The sequence below is a fragment of the Camelus dromedarius genome, chromosome 1, assembly GCF_036321535.1.
Source record: "Camelus dromedarius isolate mCamDro1 chromosome 1, mCamDro1.pat, whole genome shotgun sequence".
NCBI lineage: Eukaryota > Metazoa > Chordata > Mammalia > Artiodactyla > Camelidae > Camelus > Camelus dromedarius.
This window is the reverse complement of record NC_087436.1, coordinates 70,833,446-70,860,927: the sequence shown is the minus strand read 5'-3', so window position 1 is coordinate 70,860,927 and position 27,482 is coordinate 70,833,446. Positions and strand designations below refer to the sequence as shown.

The window sequence follows — 27,482 nt, the reverse complement described above, 5'->3', positions numbered from 1 at the left end:
ATTGAGGAAAATTTTCCGACATGTTAAAAATCTTAAAACAGCATCGTTATTGCCATAAATTTAGGACAGATCACTGTTCCTGAAAATAGACCTTCCAGATCTTTTTTCTATTTCTTAGCTATTTTTGAAAAACAACTGTGAAGCTGGGGTATGCTATAGTTTAAATACTTAAGAAGAAGAAACTCTTCTCTCAGGAGCACCTGTCCATGAGAGTGGTCACTGCCTCCACCACTCTGCTTAAATTGCTAGGTAGTGTAAGGGAAACACCGAACAAAGGACAGGACGTCTGCCCAGACACTCAGACTGGGAGAGCATGCTCCCCACAGGGCCCACATGCCTTCGTTTGTGCTCCAAGAGCATCACTATCATCTACTTCACAGGCATTTGAGGCACAAGAAAATGATAAACGATGAGTCATTTGAACTCCACTCTCTGTCTGCCTTGCTCACCCATGAGATTTCAGCCATTTCTGCTACTTTATACGAGACACACTAATGCCGATCTCTCCCAATCAGAGGCTGATTTGTGCAACTGTCAGCTGAGAGCACCATCTTCACAATATAGGAACAAGGTTTATCCTTGCCCTCTTCACCCTTCCCTCGTTAATGACAGACTCATTTTACCCACGGCATAAGATGCTAAGAACATCAGTGATGTGGACCTTGCAGGACTGGCCCTTTTTTCTATACACAGACAAGTAAGCACATTATTTGATTTTAAACACAGTCATAATACAACTTCAAAACACCATCCACACTTCCCAGCCTCTATAATTTTAAGTCATTCCGTTCTCACTTAATAGCCGGGCTAAGAAGGAAGGAATGTGTGATTCTTATCTGCGTTACACAAGTAGATGGAAAGAAAAGGGATTTGGGGGAAGACGCCTCTCTTCTCGTAGTCCACAGTTCATTTTATTCCCCAAACAGAAAGCTCTCCCCTGCACCGGGTTAGGCAACAACTCTGCCTCGTTAAAATTTAAATGAAGGAATTCTAATTCTTTCTTCAAAGCCTAACAGCAACAATAGTTCTTGACCAGTAACTCCCTTAGATCCAGGCACACAGAGCTCTGGGCATCACACATTAGGCTGCCCCTTTTCTAGCCTTGGTCCAGCCAGGACCCTCCCTGTGGGGCCAGACATCCATGGGACCAAAGGGATATGCCCACCCAGAATCCATTTTTCCCTCCTTCCGGACCTCACTCTAGTACCCAGGATGCCAGAATGCCCTGCAGACTTCCAGCACATTCTTCTCTAGGCAGACCACACTGTCAGCGGGCCAGGAGGCAGCTGTTTGTAAAGGCTAGACGTGGGGGCCAAGGTCTGCACAGGCGTGTGCATGAGCTCATCGTGGAACTGGAGAGAACTGGAACTAGGAAGGAAACAGGGACAGGCATGGGCTGGAGGCTGGCTTTCTGCATGCTGCCAAGTTCTGCCACAGAGTTCAGAGGAATCGAACAGTTTTCAACTGAAACCTGGATGTTCAGGTTGTTGTGAAGGCATCTTTGCCAAGCAAGGAGGATAGAACATATTTTATTTATTTAACAGCTTGTCAGCTTGATTTCAAACTTTCAAATATTTAGACATATGCTGTGTGGGCCTCCATTTGTATCCTCACACCTGGGCCTGCAGTTTCAGGTCAGGTCAATATTTTGCAGGTACTAAAATGAATCAAGTAAGTGACATCTTTTCTTTCTCTCCCCACACAAAAACAATACACAGCCTCATCCAAACAGGTTTAACAACAACAATTTGTACCCAGGCTTAACAGCTGACTTAAAGCGAGCTGCTGGCACTCTGTCTTCCAAAACCAAGTCTGGAAAACTGTAAATGTGAAAGGAAAGTAAAGCTATTTGAGAGACTAACAACCATGAAAGTAATAATTATGAGAACCCTTGCAGAGTCTGAAGCAGGAGGGTCCCCAGCAGGCGGTCTTGAACTTGGGAACACAGCAGAGCAGGAGGCTGAGCTGTAATGGATTCAACCTCGGGCAGAGAAAGCTGGAGGAAAGTTTCTAAAATCTGCTCATGTATTCAGCAAAGTTTAAAATGCTAATAAAATCATAAAAGATGGCCTGAATAAGTGAAAAAAGACAGTCCATGCTCCTGGAGTGAATGACTTGCTATCATATAAAGATCAATTCTCTTCAGAGTTTTCTAGAAATTAAATGCAACCTTCCTGTAAAATTCTAGATGAATTTTTTTATCAGTCACTCAAAATCCTTACTTGAAAATACATGTAGAAATATAAATTCTACAACAAAGAAGGCTAAAGAAAGAATAGTAATATGTGAGAGTGTACATAGCCAGACATTAAGATATAATCCAAAGCCATACAAATAATAAACAATGTATATTATTAAACATACAGATAATTAAACAGAATAAAATAGAAATACAAGTATATATGAAAACTTAAAACACAACAATAATGGCACCAGAAATCAATGTGAAATGGTTGGATTATTTTGTAGATGGTGTAGAATTCTTAAATTGTGTAGAAAAATTAAATTGAAACTCTGCCAAACAGCACATTCAATGGTAGACTACAAATGGACTAAAGATACAAAGTGAAAGATAATTATCTGGAGTTAACAAAACATGTAGGTAAATAGGTTTGTAACATGGGGTCAGGAACACTATACTTAATAAAAATTCAAAGAGGACAAATCATAGGCAAAATATTGATGAATTTTATTACATCAATGTTAAGGAGTTCTGATTCAACAGATGACACCTGGGTAAAGTCCACAGATCTATGCAGATAAAAAATATATTTACAAATCTAAACCCAAGGCATTAAAATTTAGAAAACATAACAAAATCCACAAAGGAAAAGACAAAAATCATCAGTCAAATGAAAAGGGGAAGCACAGGGAATTTTTAGGGTGGTGAAACTATTCTGTATGATACTGTAATGGTAGATAAATGACATTATACATTTTTCAAAACCCATAAAAATGTATAACACAAATAGTGAACCTTAATTCTGCAATTCTAAAATCATCACTTAGGAAGTCGAGGGTCCCAGGAAAGGATGCAGGCTGTGACACAAGAATCTAACTATACTACAAATGCATGATGCAACTTCACTGAAGGGGTAGGGAGAAAAGATGTCAACTTTAGAAATAAACGAAGTCTGTAGGACTAAAGACAAAAGGAACTGCACATAAGCACTGTGCTCCCGTTGATAAAGTTATTTCCCATGGGAATACAGGTTAACCATTCCGATACTGCTATACACATATCCTGGAAGTGAGCAGTTAGGTAAGTGGGTGGAGGTCAGTGGGAGACACGCTTCTTACTGCTGGAGCAGAAGTTTACAGATAAGTGACGGGAGGAGGCTGAAGTGGATTAGAGCTGGAGATATCAGTAGGAACTCATGTTTAATTTAAGGTAGATATAGGTCAGATGGTTACACATGGAAATATCTATTGATGTGTGTAAATACAGGGGTTAGTATACACACATACATTTGTTTGCTCTGTCAGCTGAGACAGTCCAAAAAAAACCCAATAACCCAGGAGCAATGAACACACCTAGCACCCAGATCTTGGTTTCTAATATGATTCTTCAATTACAGGATCTAGGAATTCTTGGAGAAATGGCTATTCTAGGACTAGGGGAGGGAATATTCAGAATGAACCTAGAGAATCTTGTAGTGCCGTGAAGAAAGGAACTGCTAAAAAAAAAAAAAAAAAAAAAAGGAAAAAGGAAAAAAACACAAAGATGGGGTAAGACAAAGGAACACAGGAGCCAATGTAAACATGTCCCAGTGGTCAAATCTGGAATAAAACAGGTATAGTAGTATTGGATTATAACCCAAAGTATAAAATCAATGTACACAAATTAGCCTATATTAATATAAATAAATGATTGCATAAATTAACAAATTAGAGAGGAGATAAAACTCTCCTGCAAAAGCATTTCAAATAAATTATATAGATATTCCTCCCTAAAGGGTGGAGAACATGACTCTGCACTACTGAAGTGTGGGCTTTGCATAGTGACTTCCTTCCAGAAAGTATAGTATGGGAAAGGGGAAGAAAAAGAAGCTTTACAGTGGAAAAGCCTGAAAAACCCTCTCCAGCCAGTTGATCAAAGTCAACATCAACAGTAATAAATCATGTCGGTAGTGTGAACCCTTGATGTAATGGAATGAAAATAAAACTTCACCTGTGGTGTATTCCTCCTAAAAATCCATAAACTTAGATTATTAATAAGAAAAGCATTGGACAAATTCTAATAGAGGGACATTCCACAAAATACCTGGACCAGTACTCCTCAAAAAGTCATCAAAAACAAGAAAAGTCTGAGAAACTATCACAACCAAGGGGAGCCTAAGGGGACAGGAACACCGAGTGTAATGTGGTGCCCTTAATGGATCCTGGACCAGTAAAAGTATATTAGGCAAAACCTGAGGTTCATTGATTGTAACAAATGTATCATATTAATGTAAGATGTTACTGGGGGAAACTGTGTGGGGATGAGGGAAAGGATATGGGAACTCTCTGTACTATCTGCTCAGTTTTTCTTTAAATCTAAACCTCTTCTGAAAAATTAAGCCTATTAATAAAAAGTGCAGCTTATAGGTGAGGAAGCCCCAAAGGCTTTCAAGCATATAAAGAGATCATCAAACTCATTTATTATCAGAGAAATGCTAATTAAAACATTAGTGAGATATCACTTTACCTCTAGGAGGCTGAATACACTTGGAAAGTTGGATAATGCCAGTATTGGAGATTTGGAGATAAAGGAACCCTCAGTACACTGCTGGTTGGAGTGCAGCCTGCTGTATGAGTTCTAAGAGGCCCTTAGTCACTTACATATAGGTACAAACTCTTTCCCCACATTCTGCATCAGGAGATAGATAGGTAGACAGATAGACAGATAGATAGATTGATCTCATGTGGGTGCATAAAAGAACATGTAGGAGGATGTGTTTGTGGAAACAGAGTCAGACAAACACTGGATGTCCAGCCCTAGCCTAGAAGAATAAACAGGTAGAACACAAGGGATAAACACCATGGAATATTACACAGATGTTAAAAACATCAGATGTGCACATAGCAACATGTCTGGATCTTAAAATCACAGTGCTGACAAAATTATACAAGAAATACAGTGATTTTTTTTTACACATTACCATCTACATAAATTAAAAATGCATACATTCAAAACAAAATTTTATATTTACCAGAATGGGTACAATGAAGATATATAGAGGAAGCACATAGAATGGTTACTTACAGGAAGAGGGAAGTGAGGCATGAGGAATGGGGATAAATTAAACAAGAGCTGGGCCTTACATGAACCAAAGATGATAACATGCATTAACTGAAGAGTATGATTAACATCATTAACTAACCTTCTGCACTTGAGATCCAACAGAAAGGAAAAACATTCCAACTGAGAGGTGGAAATGAGGTCTGCAATCTTGAAATGCTATGCTAGGACTTTATCACTCCCACACATGCGGCATCATTCAGGTCCACACTGTGGCTTTTTCCAAGACCTCTCCCACGGTCTGTGATGATAGCTGAGGAAGATGAGGAGGATATTGTGTCGTATCCCAAGGAATTCCCCAGTGTAAGTCATCCAGGGCTCCACTGCCCATGTCCTCCTGGCATGGGCCCAACCTGCCATTAAGACATCACTCTCCAGGACCAGCTGCGCCTGTAGTTTCCTGCCCAGGGACCAGTTAGTAAAGGATGAGGCCAGAACTCAGCATCATCTGCATGCTGCTGAAGAGTAGCCTACACTGTCACTCACTCTCATGATACCAACCAACTGTAAGAATTGTTGAGGAAGAAAAGGGATAAGTGCCCCCGCCCCCAGCATCAGGCTAATTTGGGTCCTGCTGTGGGAGCACAGCCCCCACAGAGTACAGAGTCAGGCTCGACACAGAAAACCCCGCACTGTACAAGACACTGAAGAACTATTTTCCAAGGAACAGAGTTAGTTCTAAATGGCTAGAATGGAGATTGGTTCAGAGAAATGTTACCTGATCCGTGATCCCACTGAGCTAAGCCCAGACTTAGATCACTTCAAGATCTCTAACTAGAGCCCATCAAAAATTTTTATCTTAATAGCTGAAAATTATTGTTTACTATGTGGCAGGCATTGTTCAAAACACTTTAACTGCACTATTTCATATTCACTCACACACACACACACACACACACACACACACACACACACACACACACCTCTATGAGATAGCTTCAATAATGATACCAGTTTTATAAATCAGAAAACTGACGCATCAGGAGATGAAGTGACTGGCTGAAAGTTACCCATTAATAAACGGTGGTGGAGCTGGGGTTCAAGGCTGGGTAATGTGCCTCAGACCCCGTGCACTCAACTTGGGCATCACTGCCTCTGCCCACTGGGCCTGGCAGTTAAGGAAGAGAAAACTCTCTAAAGCTACACCCAAAGTTGTGATAAAAGAGATTGTTTGTGGTTTGGTCAGAAAGGCATTTTCTACCTGTAAAATGTAGACCAGACAACCTCTACAGTTCCTTATTCACCCGCATTCTCTGACAAAAGTATCCTGTGTATGTGTTTGATGCTGCTCTTTGCCAAGTATCTGAAGGTTTTTGGAAAGATTCATTACTCAGTTGACCCACTAGATGGTAGCAGATTCCTGGTTACTGTATGATTGCCAGCAGACAATTCCACTTTCATAACATTCTGAATTCTAATATCAAAAACTTAATGGAAATATACACAAGATCTTGTGGTAGCTCACGGTGAAAAAGAATGCAACAGTAAATGCAACAATAAATAAATATATATGTTCATGTATAACTGAAAAATTGTGTTCTACACTGGAAATTGACACAACGTTGTAAACTGACTATAGCTCAATAAAATAACATTTTTTTAATGAAAAAAAAAGTTAATGGAAGAACTTTTTCTTGGTCATCAAAAGACATGAGTTTTACCCTCAGCTCTGCCATTTATGACTTGTATGATCTTGAGCAAATGAGCCTTGTGGGGCTTCTGATTGCCCACCATAAAATCAAAGGGCGCCTTCCAGATCTAAAACTGTGATTGAACATTGTTACTATAGCAAGGACAAGATCATTCTTAGCAATGCCCTTTATTTCTACCCAGAGCCATTTAAACGGTTTGCATTTGGCACAAATTAAAATTCCATTTTCCATCCATGAGACCTTGGGCAATTAACAATATTTTTGTCTGCTTGTCTGTAAGAGGGAGAAAATAATAGTATGTCCAAGAGGTATGTAATGAGTAAATACATGTGACAAGTAAGACAGTTAATAAATGGTAGCCATTTTAAAAATTATTTATGAGTTATTGTTTTTTAAATTATAATTTTGTTCCATGGCATTTGGACTCCCTCAGACCAATATTGCTACCACCCCTCTCTCCTGATATTTGAAGGTATAAGCCAGTGACTTTAAGCTGACTCTCATTTATGGGTTCCGAGTCTCCACAGATCAGCACATGGGTCCAGAAATACCTCACGAACTCCCCTTTACTCTAAGTTGCTACAGAAAGTTCTAGGCCTTGGATCTGGAAGTCCTGAAGAAGTCTAAGTGATTTGCCTTAATCGATCCTCACTAAAACTCCTTGAAAGAGCCCTCAGAGGGCCCTGTGTTCTAGATGTAGAGCCTGTGGTCTCTTGGATTCCCCCTTGAGGAATGAAGGCCTCCAGGTAAACCTGTTGGGCTTCCAATCTTAGCAAAGCACTATGAAGCATAGCAATTCTGAAAGACACCTAACCTAGATTGCAGAAGCCAGTGTATCCGGTGCTTCACTGAACTGGCTCTGACGACTATGTACCACAATCATCAGTTATATTACTTCTAAATAAAAATACTGTGTTACATATTGTGTGACAAGTTCTCTTAAGTATTTGTTTAAATCCTTGAAGACATAAAATATGAAAGAAGCCAAAGGCATCAAGTCCAGGAAACAAAATCCCTGGAAGCCATCATGCCTCTTTGACCTCATTAGCTATCATCACTTTGAAAATATTAGATGTTATGACCTAGCAGAATTAAACTTCAAAGAACAAAAGCTAGCTATAGTCGCTACCATGAGCTTTACCCACTCTACTTCTTTTTCCAAAGAAAACTGTACTGCAACAAGTGTCTGTTTTTCTTTCTTTTTTTTTTAAATAATTCAGTAGTTGGCATATGATTTATTTAGCAGTCATATAGGTGTATGCTGATAACTCGTTCTGTGTAACTGGGTGAGTCCAGCCAAGATATCAGTGCTGACAAGGAGCAAGGAGCAATGAGCCAGAGAACAGGGCCCAGCCCAGGGCAAATGCCACAGAGGACAGAGCCCAGCCACTCAGCATCAGAGCAGGTGATGAGAACGCTGGGTCTAGAAACACTGAGCACCCTTCAGATACTAGCGGGGAAGAGGACAGGAACACAGACTTAGGAGCACTCCAAGATGTGAGGCTGCTGGGGTGTTGAAGAAACCAGAAAAAACTGTGCTCACCCCTTTAATGAGGCAGTATTAAGAATCTATCTGCTTACAGCACTGGTTCTGGATTCACCAGAGACACCCTAGGGCCTTCAAAAGGGCAAGCAAGATTAAATCGTTCTTAAATGTTTTTCTCACATTTAGAAAGAATACTAAATACAAAATAGAAGAAAAGAGGAAGAGGAAAAAAGGCTGGCCTCCAATTATATTTGTTTAGCTCAGGAAAAGCCCCGCAGATGCAGACACACTCACAGAGCCCCCCGAGGCCAGAGACTGAGCCTGGCTCACCTGTTTATTACCTGCTGCTTGGCACCCCAGATGACCTCGTGAATGTTTGCCTTCATTACTGTGATCGTGGACAAGACAACTGAGTATATACCAAAAGCAAAAGCTTGTGACAGTGTCCTGGTGAGTGACCAGAGTGCAGAGTCACGAACACCCTGACCTTTAGCCCTCTCCTGACCTGTAAGCTGAATGCATCCACAAGCACAGAGAAGAATTCAACCACCCTAATCAAGAACCAAAGCCAGGATATAGGCTTCAAAAGGATATAAACTCCCTGCATGCCTATCACAGCTGGTGGCCCCTGGCACCACCCTGAACACCATCCCCACTAATACTTCAGAATTGCTTCATAAACACGGTACAACAGGCTGGAAGTCAGAAGACCTGTACCTTATACCCCACCTGGCCTTGGCATCTACCAGTTATGTAACCTGGAGCACACCATTTAATTGTGTTCTTCTTTTCCCATAGCTTAAACTAACGGTCTTATTTCAGCAATAATAGTCCATCTCAGCAATAATATTCTGATTCTAAGCTGATCATGAAGAAGAGAAAATTGGATTCAATAGGGCCAGCCAACGTTGCTGATCTTTATAAATTCCCACACAGTCTTTTACTTTCCCTAATCCACATACTTTTCAGTGTGTGAACAACTAAACTGCTTACAGGAGATTTACTGGTGACATAAACACAGGAGGATTCCAGCAAATTACATGTAATCATCTTTCTGTGTGCTTTAGAGCAGCGTGAACTCTCACCGTTTCAATATTCTCCTGAATCGGTTAACTAGTAGCCTAAAATTTTTTTAATAGCTTAAGGTGAAGCTATAGAAATATAAGGATCCTCATACTTTATCCAAGAAATCTTACATACAATGGTCTTTAAGTTTACTACACATGTCACATGAAAACGATGACAAAATTAGCAAATGTGACAACCGAAACCATCAATGACTGGAAAAATCGGGCAATGAGGATGGAATTCTCTGATGCTCAGCTGGCACCCCTATAACACTAAGGCATATGGTAAGTGGTGTCCCTGAGTTGAAAAGGACTCCAATCCTTTAATTTGTGGCCTTCAAGGAGGCCCATGGTGGGGCGGGGCAGGGAGCAGGGTACAGAGGATAATGAGTTTGGGAGCTGAGGCAGCCCTGAGTGGAGCTATGAAGAAGCTGTTTGACTTTGATCTTCATAGAACTCCCTCATTATCATCACCATTGCAACAGGGAACTAGCGTCCAATCGCAAAGGTTCATCAGTTCAAAGTGCATTACCCTCCAATCTAATAAAAACGTTCTGTTTGGTTCCAGTTTGGAGTAAGAATAAACACATTCTATCCTGTCTCTTGCACTGAATTTAGCTAAAAACCTAGACAGATTGTGCGGGGCAGCTATCTGACATCTCGGAGCAGGTGTATTAGGAGAAAGGACAAGACTGGAGCTTCAATGAAACAGCAGCGCATTTACCTTTCTCTACCACGGTATCCCCTGGCCTGAACTCCAAGCAGCCTGAAATCCGCAAGTAAGCCTCAGTGAAGACAAAATAGTTCCAGGAAAAACTCTTCAGTTTAGGGCTGAGGAGTGGGTCAGGGGTTGCCTAAAACTATGAAAGAAGGGGAACTTCCTCCCCACTTGGAAGATCTATGGTCCTAAGTCCTAAGAGAGTGGGTTGAGCCCTCACTGTTTTTCTCTCTCTGTCTTTCGACCGCCAACCCACAAACACTAGTGGAGTCATGAAAATTGCCTGGCAGAGATATCACTTATATGTGGAATCTTAAAATTAAAAAAAGATACAAATGAACTTATTTACAAACTGGAAATAGACTCACAGACATAGATAACAAACTATTGTTACCAAAGGGGAAAGAGGTTGAGGGGATAAATTAAGAGTTTGGGATTAACACATTTACACTACTAAATATAAAACAGATTGACAATAAGGACCTACTGTATAGTACAGAGAACTATATTCAATGTTTCAACCTATAATGGAAAATAATCTGAAAAAGGATATATATGTATATGTATAACTGAGTCACTGAAACTAACACAACATTGTAAATCAACTATAGTTCAATAAAAATAAATTTTGAAAAAATAAAAGAAAATTGCCTGCCAGAGTAAATCAAATTCCAGCTTTCTGGCAGCAGGACTGAAAAGCGGTGTCTCGGGGAACTGGGAAGTGATAGGGAAATCACAGAGAGGAAGGAGCACAGGAAAGCAATCCTATGAACTTGGCTGTGACTCCTGGTCTCACCCCCAAGCTGTACATGCATGGATCTGACCCTAGTCAGCACAGGAAAGACTCTGAGAACTAAGCTGAGAATTAGAACATTGTTCAGGTCTCAGACTTGCCAGTGAATAATACACACACAGGTCAGATGCAAACAGGACTGCAAAGAGTTTGAAAATAGGAACGAAATAGGGAATGTCACGACAGACTGTGCAGACACTGAAAGGAAAACTAGGGGATACTATGCAGAGGTCTACGTACATAAATTTGTCAACACAGATGAAATAGACTGCTCAGAAGCCACAAACTAAATGTATCCAAGGTGAAACAGGAAACTGGAATAGTATCATAAGCATTAAGGAAATTAAATTAATGGATATAAACATTCCAAACAAGAAATCCCTAGGCTCAGGTTGTTTCACTGGTGAACTTTACCAAAACATTGAAAGAATAACACAAATTCTACACAATCTCTTCCAAAAATGAGAAGATCAAGGAACACTTTCTGTTTTTGAGGTCAGCATTCCTCCCGTACCAAAACCAGACGAAGACAACGCAACAAAAGAAAACTACAAATCAATAATCCTCATGAACACAGGTGCAAAAATCCTCAATAAAACAGTAGCAAATTGAATGCAGCAATCTATATAAAGAATAATATACCACAACCAAGTGGAATTTATCCAAAGAGTACAAGGCTGATTCAATATTCGAAATTCAACCAATGTAATCCACCATATTAACAGTCTATAGAAAAAGAGACTCACAAAATTAAATCATTTGATGAAAAAAAAAAGCATTTGACAAAATTCAATACATATTCATGATTTTAAAAAAAAACCTCTCAGCAAATTAGGATGAGAAGGCAACTTCCTCCGTGTAATACAACTAACATTATTTTTAACTGTAAATGATTGAATATTTTCCCTAGAATGGGGACAAGACAAATACATGACTCTCACCACTCCTATTCATTATCATACTGGAAGTCCTAGCCAATGCATCAAAATAAGAAAAAGAAATAGAATGTAAGCAGATTGGAAAGGAAGAGATAAAACTTCTTATATTTATAGATGATATGATTATCCATATAGAAAATCTCTAGTAATGTATCAAAAGGAAAAAAACAAAGTACCTAGTACTAATAACTGACTTTATCAAAACTGCAGTATACGGAGTCAACAGACAAATACTAATCATATTTCTATATACTAGAAATGAACAATTAGAAAGCAATTTTTAAAAATATGATTTATAATAAATAAAACAGTGAAACACTAGGTATAAGTCTAACAAAAGGGATACAGCTCTATATGCTGAAACTACAAATGCCTATTAAAGAAAGCAAAGAAGACCTTAAAAAGAAAAATGGAGAGACATACCATGTTCATTAATTGGAAGACTCGATGTAGTAAAGATGTCAGTTCTCCCAAATGGATTTACTCAGGCTTATCTACACCTCTCATATCATTAAAGAAGCAGAAAGGGTACAATGAGAAAGATGAGACATCCAAAATATGAATATTACAATCTCGCAAATAGCAGATATACTTACATTGCTGCTCTAACAAATTAGCACAAACTTAGTGGCTTAAGATGACACAATGGGTAATCTCACCATCGTGGAGGTCAGAAGCTGCTATCAAGGTGTTGGCAGCACTGCTTCCTTTCTGGAAGCTCTGGAGGAGAATTCTTTTCCTTGCCCTTTCCAGCCTTTAGGGGTCACCCACATTCCTTGGCTCATGGTCCTCTTCCTACATCTTCAAGGCCAGCCACATGGTATCTCCCTGTGCCTTCCGTCTGTAATTGCATTTCCCTTTAACTCTTCTTCTGCTTCCTTCTTCCATTTTTAAGGATGTTTGTGATCTTATTGGGACCACCCAGATAAGTTAGGATAATCTATTTTAAATCCAGCTGATTAGCAATCTTAATTCCACTTTGCTATGTAACTCAACATATTCACAGGTTCTGGGGATTAGAATACGGACATCTTTGGGCTGGGAGTGGGCAATATTGTACCTAGCATAACAGGCTTTACTAACTGATGAATTTTAAGGATCTGATGTGGAATTTTAAAGGATATTGAGATGTTTAAGACAAAGCTGAAGCTAAGGAAAGGTTTCACATACAGGACAAAGAAAACTTATTTATATATAGCTGGAAGTTGAAATGTTTTTATTTTGTTCTTGTAAGTTCTCTATATCTCATTAATACTACCCAGAAGTTCAATAACTGTTTTAGGTCAATAACTTCCTAAGCATGAAGTTGAATTGAAAGTCCATTTGGTGTTCTGTATGATTAGGAAACCAAACGAGTGCCATAATATAATGTAAAATATAAGCCTAAACTGAATTTGGAAGTGCATCTTAACATGATAAATGTAATCAGAGAACACAAAAAGGCATTATTCATTGATGTACCTGGAATAAAATGAACATAATTTCATTAGTGGAGAAAAACTCTGGAAAGAAAATAGAATAATGAATAGAAAAATATCATAATAGCCAAAATTATTCTTACATAATTTGTGTTCTTCAAGAACAATCATTTCATTAATCATATAACTATGACCTTAAAGGGTGAGTGGAGGAAATATTTATATGGACAATATCTTTGGGTTGAAAATGAAAACATCTCTGTCTGGAAATAGCTCATGAAAAATGTAATCTAGGATTCTATTAGGTAGAGGATGTCTATGCTGCTTTTAGTAAGCCGTATTGACGAGTCACTTTTGCTCCATGTTAGTACATGTATTCCTGGTGAACAGATGCACCAGTGATTCTCAACCTTTCTTCCACAGTGGACATTCATGACAGATAATGACATTCATTAATGCAATGGACGTAAATGAGATTCCAGCTCAATTCTGTGTATAGTATTTCTGATGCCACCTCTTTTTCTCCCACTCCAGGTAATACAGTTGACAGTTTAAGAATTAAATTCATGTTATTATAGGTATCACATAGAAGCCCACTTACTTCCTGGACTCTCCCTTCTTTCAATACCTAAATAATTACCATCTGGGTCTCCATTATGTGTGGCTACACAAAATCCAGGCCCCTTCACTAGTGCTGAGAATTCACAAGGGGAGCTTACATCCTGCTGGCTGTGGCTATGCCAGTCTTCCCCATCATTTTTCTCCACCCCAGCCATCTCCCCATGCTAATGAAGTTGTCTCTGCTTCACCTCATTCAAAACTAGACACCACTTTCCTTTCTCCGAAACACAGCTGACCCAAGGCTTTATTCTTCAAAAGACTTCACTGAAGGAATTCTGCTATGATATAAACTATCCCCAGTCAGGAATCTTTGTCTGTTTTGTCACTCTTGTACCTTAAACACCTGGAATAGTGCCTGGCACATAGTATGTACTCAGTTAAGGTCTGTTGACTAAGTGAAAAGTTTATGAAAACAGTTAATTACAGTGCAAAATAGGAGGAAATCCTATTCCTAAAATCCATCAGTCATTCGTCAGCTCTCAACCAACTTCCTAGGACCCATTCACTCTTCCCACTGCAAAAACTCCACCTTTGTTCTAGCTCCTCAGGAGAAATCAAAGCAGTTAACCACATAATAATCTCTTAGAAATGCTGTAGTGATCACAGAAAACACAGTCATTTACATTGCTTTGTGGAGCAGGTGGATTTCTTTCATTCCAAATCCAGCAGCCCAGAATAGGATTTTATTTTACCTTTGCCTAATCAAAGGTTTGTGCAAGTATTTACTCCAAAAACCAAAACTCCTTCTATCTCAAACATGATAGGGAATTCATCTTTAGCAACACAAAGTGCCAGTGAAAGCTCTGAAGTCCCACTCAAAGGATCCAGATCACTCCCCACCTCTTCCATCGCCCTCCTGCCCTGCATATACAGAGCAGTCTGGAAAGTGGAATGTGCTTCCCAACCCACCATAATGAAAAGGTAAGAAGAAGAAAATGGAATCACAGAGGTCATGACTTCCCCGTGCCCAACATACACATAAAAGATGACTTAGACTATCCTTTAATTCCTTTTTTTTTTCCAAGTAAATCACATGCAGACTGCCCTGTAATGATTGTTATTAGTAGCATATTGCTAGTGATCTTTCCTCACAGCCAGTGGTCCAAACCAGTGTGTTGTGACACTTCAGCTGAGAGCACACAGCAATAAACCATAACCAAAGGTCTTCGCTCTCCTAGCTTTGTTTCCAAACTTACACATAGTGTGAAAGGAGTATTTTCCAAAAGTGTAATTTACAGACTTGGAATATAACCCACATACATGTGCATAATCAAAGCAATAACAACTCCATATTTTAAATGAGGAAAGATCACACAGCACAGCATGGCAGTCAAGAGCACAGGAAGTGCTTAGCACCACCTAAAATGCCGAAAGGTTTCATGACGGTACAAGGTAGTAGTTTCGTGTACTGATTTTGGAATCAAAAGGACTTGGGTTTGAATCCAAGCTTTACCTTCTATTATTGTGACCTTGAGCAAGTGATATGACCTCTCTGAGTCAGCTTTCTCACCTATAAATAGTCATGTTGGTACAGGTCTGCGAGGGTTATTGTCTGGTGACGGATATACAGTGGTAATTCTAGAAAATCAAAATCCCAACTCACCTGAGCCTGCAGTACCGTCTTCCAGCCTCTTTTGCTCTGGTCAGTCTGCTTTCCCACGCTCCACAGCTACTATTTCATACCTTCCCATTCTCCTCAATCCTGTGTCTGCATCCCACCGCCAATGCCACTAAGAAAAAAAGGAGCCATCCTAAGTAAGATGACTATATAATTTCTCATCCAGGCTGAGACAATTTTGAGAATAAGGGGGATACTCCCATAATTACACCAGGACCGCAGGTATCAACCAAGATTTTCCCAGACAAACCAGGACATATAGTTACTTTAATAATAAAGTCCTTCAATCTGCAATCACCAGGCTGAAATAATCCCTCCTGTATTTGCTCGCATCCTTTTCTTCCTTGCTTCTTCTTGAAGGGAAAAAGGTATTGCCCTTCCTATCAATGACAAATCCTTCTGCTTATGCTCTGGACCCAGTTCTTCTCACCTTCTTACTGTCTCACCTGTTCAGCCTTGCTCTGTTATTTCCTCTTTCTTGTGTCTCCAACTTCTCTCTTCTTACTGGCTCCTTTCCATCAGTGCTCAAATATTTTTCACTCTCTCCCAATTAAAAACAAAAGTCCCTCCTCAATCCCATATCCTGCTTAAGTCATATCTTACTTTTTGCCTCTCTTGACAGAAAAATATATGGGAAGTTTGCTACTTGTATTTTCAGTTCTAACTACACCTCTACACACTGCAGTCTGGTTTCCACCACCATTGAAGTGCTCTTCACAAGCCCTCCACCTCAATTTCCAATATATTTTAGTCCTTACATTTCTTATGTTCTCAGCCACATTTGATACATTGGTAATGCTGTCCTCAACACCTTCTCCCCTGACTTTGATGACACTACATTCTAAGTTTCTGGTTATTTTTCCTCAGTATCATTTGTGGACTCCTACTTTATTCATCCCTTCTTTGTAAGCATTCCTCAAAGTTCTGTATCAAAACAGACTTTTTCTGTTCTCATTCTTCTAATCTTTCCTATGTAATCTCATCTATTTCCATGGCATCAATTACCATCTTCATGTTGATGGCCTCCAACTATATGTCTCCAACCCCAATTTCTTTCCTAGTTTTCAGATCAGAATGTCCATTTCTTTTAAAATTCATATTGGAGTTTCAAACTCAATATATGCAAAACTAAACTTATCTTCTTCAAAATATTTGTTCCATCTTCAGTGTTCCTGGTCTCAGTTAATGGCACTACCATTCACTGGTTTCCCTGGTCAAAAAAGGGAGTCATCTTAACTCTTTCTTCTTCCTCTTCCTCTATACCAATCAGTTCTAGTCTTTAAATACTGTTCAAATTAGTTTACTTTCATCATTCCCATTGAAACTATCCTAGTTCAGGTCACAATCACTTCTCATCTCTATTACAACTCTCTAGAAATAGTCGGCAACAACTAGCTAAAGGTATGCCACAGGTATATTGCTTTCCTTTCCTGCTGTCTTAAAGATAGGCTATCTTTAAAAAAAAAAAAAAAAGCTGACACAAAGAAGGCAGAAGTAAAGAGGAAGCCTCTTATAGCACATGAACCCCCAGGTAAGCAATGCCTGAAATCACATTTCTCTCAAACTTTCGAGTTATCTGAGCCAATGCATTTCATGTTTCTTGTTGATTAAGCAAGTGTATTGGATTTCATCACCTGCAATTTAAAAGCAACATAAAATCATTTGACCAGGACATAATCTTTTATTCTCAGTTCCTAGTGCAGTGCCTGGCCAATGCTTAACTTGTCGAATGAATGATGTATACAAAGCACTTTACATTCACTTTTATCTCCATACCAACAAAAAGCAAAGTGCTTTCACTGATTCAACAAAAATGTGTTGAACGTGTACTATGGATCATTATTCTAGATACTGGGAATATAGCTCTGAACAAAACACACAAAACAAAACCCTACTCTAATGAAATTCACATGTAGTATATTTAAAAATAATGAATCTAATGAATAAGAAATTAAGGCATGCTGTTTGGTGGAGGATTTACTATTTTTGTCTGTAAATACTAGAGAATCCCCTTGGATTTTAGGTAGCAAGATAGGATGTCTGAACCAAAGAAATCCTTCAGTGTTTATCAGCATAAGATATTTATATGAAAATGAATCAAGGACATGATATTCACAAACATAAGATTCAAACTAACTTTAGGGCTTAAAAGTACATCAGAAACAAATTCTTTTATAGAGCACTAAGGATCCAGATCACAGACACTCAGACTCGCTGACTCTTTAGGTCAATATTCAAGGTACCATAAAAAAAAATGATACTTAAAATAAGCAGTCCTAGAATTGAATCCTGGATTTAAATAAAAGCTGTTCCTTCTTAGGAAAGTTTCTTAAACTTCCTAAGCACAATTTCCTCATGATTAAAGGAGGATTATAACACTGAGTTCACTAGGTCTGTTGTATTCACTGTGAAAATTAGCCAGTGATCATTTACCATTAGTTGAACGAACACTGATATAAATATTAAGTGAGATGATAAATATGAAATCATTTATACGATGTAACGTGCTATATAAACGTTAGTTGATTTGGTGTCATCACTATTATTATTTCTGTGAGAGCCAAGGCTGTGGGAGAGCTGGGTAGGAGAGGGTACTAGAAAGAGAAGAAAGTGTGAGAACTGACTTGAAAAGAGTTTCATGTCTAAGCGTCTAGAAGGAGAGTGAGCAAGGCCAGCAGCGATGAGCAACATTTCCAAGCAGCGAAGTTTGGTCACTGCTTCTGGTCTCCAGACTCCTTTGTAACGTTCATGTTTCTCTCCATAAAAACTCCTAATCCTATACTCTGTCCGTGTACCAAAATTACCTCCACACTGCCATTGTCTAAACTGGTCTTAGGAAAGCTATCTGATTAGATAACGTTTACAGTGCTGTGGAAATGCTGCTATTTTTGTGTCCTGGGGCTTTGCAGAGCATCTTGATTTTCCTATGGAATGTCACCTCCTCCTGTAGTTACTGCTTAAGGTTAAAATTCCTCCACAACAGCAGTAGGCTCTGCATGACGTTTTTCCTTTTCGTTTTTGTATTTTCTAATTTTTCTACCAGAATTCGGAATTGTCATAAAAATGAAAATACTATTTTTGAAAAATAAAATAGACTTAAATAAAACCAAAATGCTCCAACGGTTTATTTCTGTTCCTTCTTCATTATCAACTGCCAACTTAGCTTTCTAATTATCTGAATCTGAGTTTCTCTGAAATGACTGTTCTCTCTCTCTTTAAAACTAATCACAGCACAGTTGGAATCTAAATGTTTTAATCCTTAGCTAACTTGTTTACCCTCTCCAGCATTTGGAAATTTAGAACAGGTGGATAATGATTTCTTGTCTTGCCTTGTCTTGAGAAGTTTTCAAGGTAAATCCTGTGTGTGGGCAGGAACTGTCTCTAAGTGATGTGTTGAGATTTAGGGAAGAAAAAATTGATTAAGAGAAGAGGAAGCCTAAAGTCACAGACTTGTATTCTCCCATCTCTGAACTACTTTCCAAATTATCCTATTTACCTTAGCTGTATAGACATTTTTTTTTCATTTAAATGAATAGCTTTCTATTAAAACATTTTTGCTAGCACAATAAATATCATACACACAATTAAATGTGTTGACTTAATGTTGTTGTTAGGCTTTCATTGGAACAAGCAATGTTATCCTATATCCTCTAAATCTTTCACATTTCTGACATAGCATAGCTGTTTGCTCATAACCTTTTAAAGAAGAAATAATACTGGTCATGTCCAGAAGGTCACAAGGCTAAAGACAGGCTAAGGACCTGGGATGAGGAGCAGATGTAGAAGAGAGTCAGACACAGGAAGGTGCTCAGAACCTGTAAGTTAAGGTGGGTCTGAACCCAGTGAGCTGTGGGCAGTGGAAGCATACACATTCATTGTCACAAGCCTGCAGGAGCCAAAAGTCTGTTCAGACCATATAAGGGGGTCACGGCAAATAAAACCAATTCTACAGAGGAGAGATTAATAATGGGCAGGGTTTGGGTGTAGCTCCTGGGTAACAGCAACAAGTAGAAACTTTCAATTTTGCCAGCTTCCTGTTCCATCCACTGGGTTTTTATGTGGTTCTTATTGAAATGGAGACAAACCAGTGTGACGCGTCACAGTCTAAATAAGGAGCAGGTCACAGAAGAGTATGAAAGAGAGAAGAGAGGGTAGGAAGTTTAAGTTCATCTTGGGGGGAGGGGAAGGAGAGGTACAGGACACAGTTCTCTTAAATTTAAAAAAGAAAAAGATAAGAAAAATAATTTCAAATGTTTGAATTTGGGGATCGAATAATCAGAGCATTATTTTGACCACCATCCCCCACTGAACATTATTCTTAGATTTGGCAAGAGTCAATAATCAAATTTTAGAAATTTAAGAAAAGGACAAGAAAAACTACCTTCACCATATTTAAAGAAAGTAAATGCTATCCTAACACTTATTTTCCTGAGGGTCTTTTAAAGACTCACTATTTAGTCACAAACTCATCTTGAATGGTTGGTATAGGGGACGTGTAGCTTTGAACCATCTTCATTTCCGAAAAATACAACCCTGTGGCTTCTCCAGTGTGTAAGTGAAACAAATATCCTCCTTGGAGCAAAACTGTTGCTACTGAAAAGAGGAAGCAATCTTATCCAGGACTGATCAAGAGAAAAACAGAATGCTGAAATCTTATTAACTTCCAAAGCCCCGAAGAGCCAGCAGCGCCACCACGGATTTTTCTGAGTTTAGTCAAAAAGGCAATATGATTCTAAGAATGAATCAGGGATAAATTAGGTCTTCTTGAAAAGTATTACTTTTTAATACTTATGTTTAAAAAAAGAATTAAAAGTAAGTCTTTGTTTCTATATGCAGAAAATCTTGTATCTAATACTTGCCTACTCAGTTTGCTTGGGTTTCTCTTAGGGAAGTGGTGGGAAAGATACCTATGAAAATAGGAATTAAGGATTTCTATTAACAGAAATAGAATGATCACATTCTATGTCATCTTATGTGGGGCTCTGTGTATCTGAGCAAATGGTGTGATAATCTCAGAATGAAAGGCGACCTGTGGAAAAGCAAACTATGATTAACTGTGACAGACTTCCTCAGAAAGCAGGATTTTTTAATCCTGAAAAACTGTAAACAGAAGCAAAGATGGGCCGATACGGATTCAAGGTTGCGAGCAGCACTTTGGTATGGAGAAAACTGTTCTAAAGCAAAGACAAACTCACCATTATTTTTCTGTTCTGACAAGCAAATCTGTAAATTAAAGGGACTTTTCAGGCCAATACTCAAAATTAATTAATTCCTAGAAATCCCTGGAAACCAAGTGACAAACTCTTGACCTTTGTCCACACTTCTTTTTAATATCAACAACAAGGAGCTTAACAGGACAAGGGGCGATTCCCAGGGGCATTTAGTAAAGTTTGTCTCTTACCAGGAGTCTGGAAATCCAAGTTTCAACAGCTGTGGGATTTGGGGCTAGTCATTTACCCTCTCTGAGTCTTTTTTTTTTCTTTTAATTGCAGTAGAGTTGATTTACAATGTTGTGTTTACTCCTGGTATACAGCATAGTGATTCAGTTATATATATACATACATACATACATATATTATTTATATAAATATATATATATTTCTTTCCACATTCTTTTCATTATAGGTTATTACAAGCTATTAAATACAACCCCCTGTGCTGTACAGTAGGACCTTGTTGTTTATCTGCTTTCTCTGAGTCTTAATACTCTCATCAGAGGATGGAAGTGTGCTACAAACCATTATTTGCCCTAGTATCGCTTTTACTAATAACCCCTGCCCCCACACCCCCGCCCCAAGTTCCGTTAAGGCACAAGGGTGCCCAGCTAGTGACTGTATTTCCAAGCTCCCTTTCAGCTAGGAATGGTCATGAAATAGCGAAAGTGATTTAGCAATCTTTATATTATTCCTTAGAGATGAATCCACTTGCCCTGGACTTCCCTGTCCCACCAGCTGGGAAATGTCAGCAACTGAGCCACCACCCTGGATCCCGCTGGGACCTCACAAGTGAGGATGGAAGAGTCTCCCTGCCAGCCTGGGTTCCTGAGCAATGTTACCGAGCCAAGAAGTCCCATCAGCCCTGCAGGACTCCCTCTGGACTTGTGTGTGGCAGAAAAGGAATACGCTTCTCTTTTTAAAGCTCCTATAGTTTGGATTGTCTCTGTTATGCTAGCTTATCCCCAAACCTAGCTAATGCAGAAGTTCCTAAACAAATAATCGTGAAGTATGTTCCAGTTCTGAATGGAAGAAACATAACAGGAGAAGCAGAATTTTCCTTTAGGACAGAAGCAAAAGGTAGAGTAAACCTTGTTATCCTGCCAATGATGATCGCAGAAGCACATGTTCAAGCTTAAGATCAGTTTTTAAATGATGGTCTTTTCTCCTTTCTTAGCAACCCAGACTCGGAGGCCCCTTTATTACGTCTTTTAATTGCTCTGTTAATCACTTCCAATGTTCTTCCATTTTACTACCATGCAGTATGACACTAGATTACCTTCACTACAAAGGCTATCTTTAAATTCCCACAGGCATTTAGTAAAGTTTTATTATCCCCAGGCATAATCCTATGAGAAGATTAGATCACTAAAAGTAGTTTTCTGCCTATCAGCACAAGGCAGCCAGGGAGGGCTTGCAGATGATGTGGGGTCTGAAACCTTGAAATCCTGCAGCTTACAGAGCGGAGCCAGAAGGAGCTCTGGGAAAGTCACCTGAATCAGACTTGCTTTTGTTTATACAAGTTATTGACCAAAAGGAACTTAAAGAGCTCTCTCACGGCTTTGTAAAAACCCAGACTTAAATACTCGATTTTTCACAAAACTTTTTTTTGGTGGGGGTGGGGAGAAATTGGCGAGGGAGACTTTTGTCTATCCAGGTGTCGGGTGAGCTGGGGAGAGCTTTCCTGGAAGCTCCTCTGAACCTGCTCTAACCTTCCCTCTTCTATTTCTTATTATCTATTTATTTATTCGTTCATTCATTCATTCATTTACTGTAGATTATGATTTTCTTTTAAAAATTTTTAAAATTTGTTACAGAATTTTAAAGATTACTTTTCATTTACAGTTATCATATTGGCTATATTCCCTGTGTTGTACAATATACCTTGAGCCCATCTTACACCCAAAAGTTTGTGTCTCCCCCTCCTCACCCATATGTTGCCCCTCCTGCCACTGGTAACCACTGGTTTGTTCCCTATGTCTATGGAGTCTGTTTATATTCCCTTGTTTGTTGTATTTTTTAGATTCCACGTGTAAGTGAGATCATACAGTATTTGTCTTTCTCTGTCTGACTTATTTCACTTAGCATAATGCCCTCCAAGTCTATCCATGTTGCTGAAAATGGCAAAATTTCATTCTTTTGTATGGCTGAGTAGTATTCCATTATATATAAAATAATATTCCATTATATATATGTACATACATTACATATATATATACATACATTATATATACATACATATATACACATATACATACACTATATATATACATGCATGCACATACACACACACCCCCCCCACATTTTTCTCCATTTATCTGTTGATGGACACTTAGGTTGTTCCCGTATCTTGTCAACTGTAAATAACACCACTATGAACATTGAGGTGTTTTTACACCTGCACACAAATTGTCTTTTTATTAGTTATTAAACATTTTTATTAGCAATATTTTCATTTGAACTTTAATTTGAAGTCTCAATGATCTGAAAAGATTACATTATTAGACTTATTTTTTTGTGCCAATTTAAACCTTGCAATCTGTTGATGTCTGAAGGACAAAAACACATGGATGACAGATGAAAACTTCCCAAGAGAGCCTTTTACACAGGGGAGAGATCTGGCAACCTAAATACCAGCTAAATGTCACTCAGCCTTGGAGTGTGGAGTATCTAAGGGAAGGACTAAAGGAATGCTAAGAAAGAAAAGTGGGGGGATGCAAAGTCCTGTACCCACCTTCTAAGTTACCTCCCAGATTACCTCCCAGAGCAATCATTTGAAAATACAAATCTGATCACTGTCATTCCCCTGCTTAAAAACCATAGTTTACTATGGCCCTTAGAAAAATGTACAGAATCCTACCTTGACCTAAAAATGTGTCCTATGCCTGGACCCTATTTATCCTTCTGAAATCACATGAAACTATAACCTCTTCTCCCATCTCCAGGCTAAGTATATGCAGTGTTATCGACTGAATTGTGTCATCTACCTCCCCCCCAAAATATGTCATATGTTGTAGTTCTAATTCCCAGTACCTCAGAATGTGACCTTATTTGGAAATAGGGTCATGGTGGATATAATTAGTTAAGATGAGGTCATTCTGGAGTAGGGTGGGCCCCTAACCCAATAAGACTGGTATTCTTATAAAAAGGGGCAATTTGGATGTGGACAGGGGGAGGACACCATGTGAAAATGTACACAGAAGAGTAGATAAACAAGATTATACTGTATAGCACAGGGAAATATACACAAGATCTTATGGTAGCTCACAGAGAAAAAAATGTAACAATGAATATATATATGTTCACGTATAACTGAAAAATTGTGCTCTACACTGGAATCTGACACAACATTGTAAAATGATTATAAATCAATAAAAAATGTTAAAAAGAAAAGAAAAAAAAAAAGAAAATGTACGCAAAAATGGGAGTGATACTTCTACAGGCCAAATGACACCAAAGATGGCCAGCAAATCACCAGCAGCTAAGGGAGAAGATGGAACACGCTCTTCCTCACAGCCCTCAGAAGAAACCACCACGGCTAACACCTTGACCTCAGAACCGAGAGACAAGAAATGTCTTGTTTAAACTCCCCGGTCCATGGGACTTCATTATGGCCACCCTAGGAAACTATTGCATGGGATTTCTCCCAGCTCCACATGGATCTTTGCTCATGCTGTTCCATTTGCATGGATTAAGCAACATCCCTAGCCAAATTTTGCTTTAAGTTTTGCTTTAAGTGTAATTTCCTTGAGAGAGAAATCTTCCCTAGCCTCCCAGACTCTTCCTCAATCTACACTTACCATAAATTCAACAAGGTTCTCAACTTTTCCAAGGACTGTGCACTCTTGAATTATTTGTTTACTTAATGTTCTGTATCTGGCTATAAGCCCAGGCTAGGACTCTGTGTGTCTCATACATGGCTGTATCCTCTGTGATCAGCACAAAATTAATGCTCAAGAAATATTTATTGACTGGTTCCCTTGATTTTAACTTGGAATCCTTCGTTCCCAAACATTGTTTCAAAGATCCCACATCCTTAGTAATAATTCCCATCAAAATATTTCTATCCTCATGTATATATTCATGTGCCTGAAGGCAGCCTCATATTTCTATAATTCGTTGTTATCATACCTAACATTTTATTCCATTCCACCACACATCTGTATAAGCAATAACATTTGTAAATGTACCAGTCTCCAGGAATGTTTTTGATTTGGGTCCTATATTACTGAAAAGAATCTCAATTATTTGGCAAGCTGACATCCTCATAAGATTCTATCTGTCCAGCAAGGCAGAGGAGGGAAATCATATGAAAGAGAACATGAAAGCAATGAAGCACTTTTTAAACAAATACTTGTTTAACCTGTGATTCCTGTTATGAAAACTCTTGGTGATGTGCTGAGGGTTGGAAGGAAGAGTGGTGAGAGATTTGCTGAGAATTAGGTGGAATCTATGGAATAATGAAAGTTCATCTCAAAATGTCTTTATCTGTGTCTCCCTTGATAGATATAGGTATAGATATATTTGTAAAAGGGAAAAAAAGAGCAGATGGTTCTAGGTAGGCTAGTTCTATCTCGCAGGTCAATTCTAACTTTGTTTGATTTTGACTTCTAAAGAATTGCAGTAGTCCTCGAAAAGGGTCTACTTCACCAGATAGCTTCAGAAAGCTGTCTGTGATGAAACTCACAATGAGTGTCTTCACTGAGTGGAAACGTTCTGATTTATCCTAAAGAGAAGTTCCTGAGTAAGTGTGTGTTCAACAGATACTCTCTTAACAGGATTGCAGTTGGATATGCTACAATTTTTAGTATCAGATCTTCAGACAGACTATGCTGGTCACAGAAGGACTCTAGGGTGGCAGGTCTGTTTTGAATTCCATCATATAATGACATAAACCACAGCAAGGCCAACTACTCTTGGGCACAGGAAGAATAATGTGACTAGACTTGTCCTAGTCATTCATTTAATAAATGTTTCTTGAGCACTTACTCTGTGTCAGTGATCGTGGTGGATGCTGTTAAGACAAAGTGGAATAAAACAATAGTAACAATAAAAATAGCTTATTCTTACTGGCTGCTGATTATGTTCTGGGAACCATGCTAAATGCTCTATATACTTTATCTCCTTTAATCCTCACCGTAGCTTTCTGACATAGGTACTATCATTGTCCTCATGGTATGAAGAACTTAAGTCCCAGGAAGGTCTAGCAGTAGGTACAGATCAAAGAGCTAGCATTGCAGTACAGCTATGCCTGACTCCAATGCCTCAGTGCCTACCCAGTGCATTAGACTAACTCACAGTACAGAATGACTCCATTACTATAATTTTCTCCCGAATCCATGAAATTCAGGTTGAGCTTCTGACCTGAGAAAGAGAGTCTAATGGCGAGTTTGAGAAAGGGGATTTAACTCCACAGTAATACAGAAATGACATTAAGTAACCTTTCCTTCGAATGAGTTTATGAGCCATTTCACATAAGCTCCCCAAGTTCAAAAGTCAGGATTATAGTGATTTGGGCTCATCTCAAGTGAGCTTACGAAAAACAGAAATGAAAGAAAGGGACTTTAGACCCTCAGGCCCCGTGTGTGTGTGTGTGTGTGTGTGTGTGCAGGCGCACAGCAACACAGCATGAAAATAGTGTAGAAAAATGACCTGGAGTTTTGAGTCAAGACAGAAATCCAGTCTCTTTTTTAATCACTAAGGCAGAAATTGAGTTTGTATATATTTTTGGTAGGGAAGAATTCATGGCTTTCATGAACTTCTTTTAAGATACTCTGACCCAAAATTTTGAGCCAAGACAGAAAAGAAAAACATATTTTTCAAAAATCCAGACAGAAGATGATATACCAATGTAACTATTGGTTGAACTCAGAATTCTCAAAACAATTTTAAGGCCACCCCAAAACAAGAGAATCACTGGCTTCTGTTTTATTAGAGCCTGTGCATTCCGTGATATGTGTCATTTTGATATTTCATCTTTCCTGTTAGAGAGCGCACGCATCTTCCCCGCCACTAGGCTTTCCTTCTGTTTATTCAACACTCCTGGCCTTTCTCTGCCTCCCTCACTCATTCATTCCCAGAAGAGTAGGAGTGAGTTAACCTGATTGGTGAATTTGAGAGAGAAACTGGGGAAGTTTTCAGCAAACATGTGCTCTCCTCTATAGTTTTGGTGGAATCTGCACTTGGAGAAGAGGATGCTGCTCCATTCTAGTGCAGACAAGGCTCCACAGATGAACCTCCTCATTCTACATTCAACATCTGGGAGCCAACTTGTCCACAAATATAAGTCAAGTTTCCAATGGTAGTTTTATCAGTAATTAAGGTCATATTTTTTGGCCTCTATCTACTGAATTTTGTTTTCTTATTTCTCAATTATTCTGAAACTGAATGAGGAAGTAGTGTATTATTTATTAAGTTCCTTTAAAGATCCACAAAACTCCTGGGCATATATCCAGAGGGAACTTCAATTCGAAAAGATACACACACCCCAATGTTCATAGCAGGACTATATACAACAGCCAAGACGTGGAAGCAACCTCAGTGTCCATCAACAGATGACTGCATAAAGAAGTTGTGGTATATTTATACAATCAAATACTACTCAGTGATTAAAAAAAAGAATAAAATAATGCCATTTGCAGCAACATGGATGGACCTGGAGATCAGCATTCTAAGTG

The 27,482-nt window shown here is 38.8% G+C and overlaps 1 long non-coding RNA gene across 3 annotated transcripts in view; it reads right to left on the bottom strand.

Annotated features, from left to right (window-relative positions):
* The window catches only part of LOC135321170 (uncharacterized), a 248,317-nt gene that overhangs the window by 174,374 nt on the left and 46,461 nt on the right, over positions 1–27,482 (bottom strand). For all 3 annotated transcript variants that reach the window (XR_010380723.1, XR_010380724.1, XR_010380722.1), the window contains exon 2: positions 15,578–15,704. This is a non-coding gene — a long non-coding RNA (uncharacterized LOC135321170). The remainder of the gene's footprint in view (positions 1–15,577; positions 15,705–27,482) is intronic.